A 9,181-nucleotide genomic window follows, 5' to 3' on the forward strand; every position below is an offset into this window, starting at 1 on the left:
CCCATTGTCCTGAGGCCTGCGGTGCCAAAAAGGGACTATATAATCTGCTCTTCCCTTTGTTCTGGGCCCTTCCTGCCACTCAGGTGCCTCTGGTGCGGGTTAGCCCCAAGCTCGAGCTTGCAATAAAATTTCCTCTTGTCTTTACAGCAGTGTGGCTGGCTTGGCTTTTTCTGGGTAGTGCGTCACATTCTGGCATAATAGGTATGACTTCATGTGGGCTTCCTTGCTTTTTTGTTCCTTTTCTTCTAAATAAACTTTTCTCTACTTTCTAGAACAATGTTTGTATCTTTCTGCTTACTTATCCAAAAAGTCTGTGAGTTCCTTTTATGTCTTTGCCTTTGCAAGACAAAACTCATAGCAGTTTAGGGGTTATCAGGGTGTAAGCAATAGCAGCTTTAATCACAATAACAGCACACACCAGCTTCAAAATTGTCTCCAATAATGAGCTAACTAATAACGGCAAAATATAATTGGTATGAGACACATGAAGAGATATACACAGACACACAGACATACATACAAGCACAACAGTATAATTCAAAACCCAGCTACAATACAGTAGATCTAGGTACTATCATTGAAAAAGGATCTTGACAGTTTTAAAACTTCCTGATGAGAAAACAAAGCTTTGATTTTAGTAAGTGAATAATCTCAGAACGATGCAGTAAGACATTTCAACTGCATGTATTCTGTCAATACTGGGAAACAGCAATACCAAGTATATGGGTGGAGATCTAGTGCATCTCTTTGAATACCAAGTATATGGGTGGAGATCTAGTGCATCTCTTTGATTCTCATCAGACTTGCTCTGAGAGGAAATACTCCCCAAACTTGAATGATAACTTTACAGGGAACCCAAGTCTTGACACTCAACAACTCTTTCCTTTTATATACATACAAATAACACAAAAACAAAGAAACATATACAGCATCACTTTCTTATACAGCATCACTTCAAAACTTTGTACATAACAACAATTCTTGAGTATATTTTATCAGTGAAAAGGTAAATCTAGTACATACCTTTATTCAAAAAAGAAATGTACCCAAAAGGTAAGAGAACATGATCACTTCAAGTACAAATCTGCAAAAAAGTACAAACTGAACTATCAGTTTTAAGCCTTTAAAATACACAAAGAAATGCGAAAATAAATTTGCATTTCTGAAATGGTATCTCATTCAATTTTCACATTTAAATGAGGCTCTTTAACTTGAACATGTTATAGGCCTTCTTAACATCCTCACGGTGGCTATGCTTTAATGATGTATGGTATTATGGGCAAAAAGCCACAACGAGGGCCCTCCCTGGTGGTACAACAGGTTAAAAGCACAGAACTATGAAGCAATCAGCAGCCACTGCAAAGGAGTTCTGTTCCTGCCCAGGGAGATGACCCCCATGGCCTGGCAGACCTCTCCTGACCTGCCCACTGCTCCCCTCAGCAGTGTACTTCAGTACATCTGCCTGTTCTGCTCTCCACTCTGTTTCTGGTGAATCCTCTCAATCCCCCACACCTCTGGGCTGTACCCCAGTTCTTGTATGCATAAGTAAGTCTTTTTTAAAATAAAAAAGACACAAAAAGCTTCTGTTCTTCTTGAAGATAACAAATCACCTTCCTAAAAGAGGAAATACCAACAGCAGAGCTACAGTGCTCATGTAAATAAAAGATTTTAAAATTCTGGAGAAAAAAGAAAAGTAGTTGACTTACAAATTACATACACAAAGGAGTCTTTGGGATAGATGGGGCATGGGAGAGGATGAACGGAGCTCCTCTTAATAACAGACTGCAGGCAAGAAGATATTGAAGTATATTTTAAGATAGTTCAGGAAACCAAAACAAAATCTGCTGGAACTTTTTGGTACCGAGAACCAGAGAGACACTTTGAGGATTATCCAAGGACACCACACACAATGTTGCCTAATTCCAGAGATAGAAGTATTCTGTCTTTTGAAAATCAAGTGTTAAGAAAAAGTAACCAAGTGAGTGATCATCTGGAAGTTTTTTCAAGAATGAGAGAGGGGGGTTGGTTCTACCTCACAGCTGGTGTTTCATATTTATATAAACCTTGCCAAATCTATTAATAATCCTCTAAAAGTCACATGCCACATGCTCTCTGCTAAGAGTGAAATAACAATCAATGTTGACATATTAACACTTATGTATGGAAATGTCACTTCAGAATTGCTTGAGTAGTAAGGTTTTTCTTTTTAAAGAAAACAACAGTAACCCAGATGTTTGTATGAAATATCCCAAATTTTTAAAATTAGGCTTTATTTAAAAGGACCATTATGTTCTGAAAAGACAGCTTTTGCACTGAGGAATGAACATTTGTTACTCTCTCAGTGGTTGGTTTAAAGAAGTCAATCTATATTGATGGGATTCTTTCTCCTCACTCAAACTCACCCTTCACTTCTGAAAACTCAGGACAGTCAGTCATTTTCCTCTTTTGTGGAGTGAAAGACCAACTGTAAGTCTCCCTTAAAAAATTAACTTTTCAATCCAGGACGTGTGAGCTGACATACATAGAAGGCACCCTATGTCCAATCATAGTTTCTGTATTTTAGGCCCATAATCAGTGAACCCAAGACTAATTATACAAAGGCTTTTGGAAGAGGAAAGATAATCAATTAGTGGAGCAGAGACAGTTCTTTGGACTGTGTACTGCTATCAGTGTGGCTTCTCTTCTGCCCTCTCCCCCAAGTTCTAGCAGAAGCAAAGAGGAATCACTGCATTTACAACCACGTGGTAATAGGCTGGTCAACTGGTCAACACTAACATGAACAGATATATGGACCAGACCAGACAAGTCTGGAGTTGATAGAAAAAAAAAAAAGACACACAGACAAAACACATCCCTTATTATTTGGGGGCTAAAAGGATACTTTCTGAAGAATAAAAGGGCTTCTATTCATAATTTGGAGCCCATATGTTAGAGACAGCCTCAGCAGATCAAATCTGAAGGAGAAAGATGCTTAGCACACAAATGTTTGCCTGCGGCCAGCCTGAGAGAATCTATGGAGAAAGCCAGAAAGTGTTGAACCCTGGAGCTAGGGCAAGGAAAAGAGGGTGGGAAAAAGGGTTACCAAATGTTTGCTGAAAACACCCATTGAAAATGGCCCTTGTTCACTCAGGCCCCAGTGTGCCTCCTTGAATCCAAGCTAGTCTGGCTACTCATGCCACACACCCTTTGCCCCAGCATAACCACCCTCACTTTGGCTCTCCTTTGACTTTTTCTCCTGATTTCATGTAACATCAGCTCATTAAAACTGAAAGCCTATTATTCTCTTACTATCCAAGGACAAAGAGTCAGATGGTCTAATAAACATGAGCTTTTTAGAAACTGCTTTGGCCAAGGAATCATCACTTGAAATGTGTACTAGCAGTATTAGAAGTACCAGATAAACCAAGTAATAGGCAATTTAATAATTCAGTTTATGGGCCCTCCCTGGTGGTGCAGCAGGTTAAAGCACTGCACTGAGAAGCTTAAGCCAATTCCGCATGAGTTCGATCCTTGCCTGTCCCAGAGGAGATCCACATGGCGATGCAGATCTCTCCTGACCCGCCCGCTGTTCCCCTTAGCAGTGTGCTTCGTCGATCTGCCTGTTCTGCTCCCCACTCTGTCCCTGGTGAAGCCTCTCACCCTCCGCATCTCTGGCCTGTACCCCAGTTCTGTATGAATAAATAAATAAAAAATAATCTAAAAAAAAAGAATTCAGTTTATGCCTAAAGTAAATTATCAATTATGTTATTTATTTTGGCTCATTTTATTTTTTTCCCTTGTATTTAGACAAATATATTGACACTGATTTGGACCTTGAGGAAATTTTAAACATTAAGCAAACAAGTTAAAGAGAAATTAAAAAATACCTCCCTTTAAAGGATGGAGGAAAATCAGTTAAAATCTTGAAGCTGTTTGATGTTGAACCCCTCACTGTTTTTTCCAGTTACATAAATTCATATTACAAACTCTGTTACATAATAACAGAACATTTGGAATTCAAAAGTGGCTAATGTTGTAAACCTTTATGACAGAGTACATGACATTTATAAGTTGAAGCACTATTTAAAACAAATTAAATTTTCCCTAATCAAAATTGTTTGAATCTATTTCCTGATGGAGAATAAGAAAAAGTTCATACATAAAAAGTAAACAAGGCATTCAAAATGGACTACATTATTGAATGCCTTTGTCTTAGGAATGGTTTTAGTCAGCCAACCAGCATTCCTCCCATAAACCAAACTGTATCAGGAGCTAAGGATAGAGGTGTGAAATTCCACTCTCGAATAAAATTCTTAAGATATATTAGTATGATTTTAGATGCAGATGCTCCTGAGAAGGTAGTTTTGTGTTTCAAAACTAAATGTGCATCATAAGCCTGGACTCTATCAGAAGTGACAGGTGGGTTAGGATCAAAGCAAGGTCATGGTGATGGTTAAGGGAAGATATAGGAGGTGGAGGGACTCTGCAAGAATAACAGCAAAGGCCCCACATGGAAATAGGATGTAGTAGAGAGAAGGGCAGCTCATCCAGGATGGTAGGAGACAGGGAGATGAGGCTAGCGGTGGGCAGGGCTCAGGGCAGAGAGGGCAGTGAAACTCTAAGAAGGGATGCAGGTTTAATTCAAAGCATAGCAAGATCATGGGAAGGTTTTAGGCAGCAGAATAAATGATCTGCTTTATACTTTCACTCTTAGTTTGTGGGATGGTAGATGTTTAAGGAAGTAGGGAAGTAACCATTTAGGAAACCACAGTCATGACCCAGGTAGAAATCATAGTGTTACAGGGTAGCCCAGAGTGGACTTGGGCTGCCTGTCTGTGAGGCCTCACCTGCATGCTCAAAATGCAATTTCCTGCAAGCACACACAGAAAGGGTAATGGGCTTATTTACAAAAAGGGGAAAGGAAAAGGAACCAATCCAGAAAAAGAGAGAGGGATAAAAGTAGATGGAATACTTTACCAGCTGGGCTAACTTGGAGCTCTAGTCCCAAACTAACACAGCTAGCCCCAGTCACAGGGTCTGAGAGTTGCTCCAGAGAGAGAACCATTCCCTCTCCAGAGTGTCAGTTGGAAAACCACTCCCTATATATCCACCAAAGTCTCAGAACACCTACTTAGCTCTGCCCTTAGGTCCTCACAGTTCTCTCCTTGGTGCTGCTGGGAGTTGTAGTTTTCCCATCACTGGAGTAGGGGATGGAATCCAGAACGCTGGAGTAGGGGGTGAAGTCCACAAAACTGCAGAGTTTTTAGGACATCCTTTCCCTTAACAATAGTAGGATTGAAGCAGGAGAGGTACGGAAACTAAATAATTTCTGGTAGGTTTTTGAAATGTAGCCAAAATGTAATGATGGGTTGGGTGTGAGTGATAAGGAAGAAAGGAACCAAGGCAGACAGATAGGCCTGAGCAACTGGAAGAAGCTGGAATATAATGAGATGGGGGTGTAGGCTTGAGGAGCTGGTGGAGAGTGGAAGTCTGTGGTTTCATTGCGGCTATGTAATGTTTGAGATGCTTACTGAATACCCAACTGGAGGTGGTGACTAGGTAACTAGTTCTCCAGCTCTGGGGTTCTAGGGAGTTTGGGGCCAGAATTAGACATTTTGGAGTCATCAATCTACAGATGGTGTTCATAAGCCATAGAAAGGACTCAGTTAAGGAGAATAAAGAAGTCCGCCCTGGTGGTATAAATGGTTAGGTCTCAGCACTAAGAAGTTATCTACAGCCACTGCCACACAAGTTCACAAGCAGGGAGATAAACCCACATAGCATGGAAGACCTCTCCTGACCTGCCCGCTGCTCCCCTCAGCAGTGTATTTCAATAGATCCACCTGTTCTGTTCCCCATCCTGTATCTGGTAAATCCTCTTACCTACACCCCAACTCTTGTATACAATAATAAATCTAAACAAAAAAATAATAACAAACATATTTGAAATAAAAACTGGAAGAAGCATTGGAATCAGCAAATGAAATAGAAGAAATGGCCTGTAACACAGCTCTGTGTGGTAGCTCAGAAAACAAGTGGGCAGAATATGTGCAGAAAGGAGCAGTAGAACCTATCAAAAACTACTGAAAGATAAGGTTCTTTAAAGGGAGACAGACCCAGTGGGAAGGCTGTCCTGTGCACTTTATGCACTAAAGCATATCATTACCCTTCACTCACTCTCACTGTGAAATGAGCAGCCGGAGAAATACCCTTCCAGCTCTGGCTTCTCGGTCCCAACATCCTCTGAGCCTATGATTCTGAGTTTTGGGGATACTGGCTGCATTTCCAGGGACCTGACTTTGGCTGCTCAGGTGAGACACAACACTCAGCTGATACTGGTTAATGATGACCAGAGTCGACTTGAGGAGAGAAAGGGAAGCCTGCAGCCCCAGTGGCTACAGAAGCCCCACACACACTGTTGACAAGTACCCACCATTTCCAAGATCCCATGGCAAGTTCCTGGCAGAGCTCAGGACCATAGCCTCTGGAGCTGTCCTTTGCCAACAAACTCTCCCAGTCCATGCAAGAAGGAGATATTTCTAAACAAGAACCTGCCTTGGGAGCTGGTCACCCACAGCTTCCCCCACCCAATCTGTCTCAGATTAGAGGGTGCCACACAGTGCATCTGTGACAGGCAACACACTGTGATAGATACACAGCATGTCATATTCTTGATGGCTTACAGCTCTTGACAGAAAGAGAAAGAGGCCTCTGCATTTGAACTAGCAGGTAAAACAGGAATTTAATAGATAATTGGAAGAAGGACTCTACACATGAATTAAAGCATTTAGCAATCTGCAAGAGCCACCCACTGCCCTCTGGCCCTTCAAGGTTGCTGATAAACATGCTCATCTAACTGGCAAAAATAGGAGGAAAATTATGACCGATATATTTTTAAATACTTGGATGTTAAGAATGAACTTTGTTGAGTCCATTCTATAGTGTGTATATATGTGTGTGTGTGTGTGTGTGTGTGTATACACACATATATATATGTGTATATATACACACATATATATATGTCAGTTGATTCTGTAGCATAATCAGCTCCAGGTTTTTCTAACTATAAATGGCTTCTGAAGCATTCTACAGGTTTTATTTATCTGGGTAAATTTCAATCTCTAAACACAAACCTCTTTGCTGTTGCTTCTCTGTTGAGCCCCCAAAAACCACTGGGGTTTACCTCTTATTGTGATTGTTAGCCTCTGGCTCTGACCTCCTAAAAAGGCATTGTGATGGAACCAGCAAAGCCTAGGAGCCCTTTCTGGACCAGGGGCTATGTCCTTGGGAGCAGGGAAGCTTTGCATAGTGACCTGTGGGACGCAGACAAAGCTAGCATGCTTTGGCTTATGTCGTTTTTATTTTGGTTTATTCATTTATTAGTTATTTTATTTCTATTTCTCTGGGTTTTTAGTTTTTTTTTGGTTGTGATTTCATTTTGTTTTTTCTGTAGTTAATATTACTAGTAAGATTAGTATAGTTAGTGCTGTTGCTATAGTTAAGTTAGCATTGTTTGCATTTAGTTTAGCTAGCTTAGTATTCTTTGTTAGCATAGTTAATAAATACAGAATAGTTAATACTGGTTAATGTAGTAATCATAGTTAGTACTGGTTAACATATTTAGTGTAGTGCTGATTAGGATAGTCAGACTGCTAAGCATTATAGTGAGTGCACTCAGGTGCCTGGTCACTATGCTCAGCAACTTTGGTTCTAAGGACAATATAATCAGAAGTTACCAGGTCCTCAGAACCCTGGGTGAGGGCACTTACGGCAAGGTGAAGCTTGCCCGGCACACTCTCACAGGCACCAAGGTGGCCTTGAAGATCATCCGGAAGTCATGGTGGGTGCGCAAAGCGTCCCTGGCCAGAGAGGTGTGCATCATGAAGACTCTGAGCCACCCACACATAGTACAGCTCTTCCAAGTTCTGGACACTAAGAACCAGCTCATCTTGGTGATGGAATACGCGGAAGGTGGGGACCTATATGACTACCTACTGGATCATGGACGCCTGATGGAGAACGAGGCCCGAGGCAAGTTTGAGCAAATCCTCTCTGCCCTAAGCTACTGCCATGGAAAGGGAATTGTGCACAGGGACTTGAAGCCCGAGAACCTCTTAATGGATCAGCAAAAGAACATCAAACTGGCAGACTTCGGCCTGAGCATGCAGTATTCCAACAAGAAGCTGAGCACATTCTGCGGCAGCCCAGAGTATGCTGCTCCTGAGATCTACCGTCTCCACAGACACTATGGCCCCACCGTGGACATCTGGAGCCTGGGTGTAGTGCTCTACTTCATGGTGACTGGGTTGCTGCCCTTTGTAGGGGACAACCTTTGGAAACTCAGGCAGCATATCATCAGTGGCTACCTGTGGCTACATGCCCACCTACCTCTCAGATCAGTGCAGGGATCTGCTGAAGAAAATGTTGACTCTGAACCCCCAGAGCCGGAACACAATTAAAGAACTCATCGCACACCCCTGGGTTGAAATGAAAAAGGAACTCTTGGCCTTCAGGAAACTGACCCACTACCACCACGACCTGGCCATGACAGAAGCCATAGTCACCATGGGGTTTGAGGAGGACCAAATCCACAGTTCTCTAGTGGAAAGGAAGTTCGATTATATCATGGCCACTTATCTTATACTTCACTTGAAAAAGCAGGAGGGGCAAGGTGATGCTGTCTTGGGAAAGTCCTCCCCTGTCACTTGCCTGGACAGTGACAGTCCTTCCCAGGACTGCCATATTCAGCCCAATGTTTCAAAGAAGAAAACCCTAAAAGTGAAGGAGCCTGTAATTTCCAGTTTGCTTCACCCTGAGGAGTCAGGGCAGAAAGAAAGGAATACAATGCCAGCATTGGCCAACCTCATGGCCAGCCCAGTGCAAAGGACTTCAACCTCAACATCAGCCTCACAGCAGAAGAGCAATCCAAAATTCAGGATCACCACCTCTAGCTCAGCCCCCCAGCCACACAGCATGACCCTGAGACCACCCCCAGGTTATGGATGCCACCTCCACTTCCACAGCAATGCAGCAGCACCGGACGAAAACAGCCCCCATGAAGAAAATCCCCTCCAGAACCTGATAAAACACCAGCCTCTCCCTGTGGTCAGAGCCAAGATTAGAAGGCCACTAGCAGGATACTGAACTTGGTCTTAAAAGCCTGTTGTTTGTGTATACCACTCTGTAAACAGAAACATCTCAG

At 42.3% G+C, this 9,181-nt stretch overlaps 1 pseudogene; it reads left to right on the forward strand.

The window, feature by feature from the left end:
- The first annotated feature begins 7,615 nt into the window (after positions 1 to 7,615).
- Positions 7,616 to 8,438, forward strand: LOC101632691 (annotated as a pseudogene).
- Positions 8,439 to 9,181: the final 743 nt, after the last annotated feature.

The sequence above is a fragment of the Condylura cristata genome, unplaced genomic scaffold, assembly GCF_000260355.1.
Source record: "Condylura cristata isolate star-nosed mole 26May11 unplaced genomic scaffold, ConCri1.0 scaffold00049, whole genome shotgun sequence".
NCBI classification, from domain to species: domain Eukaryota; kingdom Metazoa; phylum Chordata; class Mammalia; order Eulipotyphla; family Talpidae; genus Condylura; species Condylura cristata.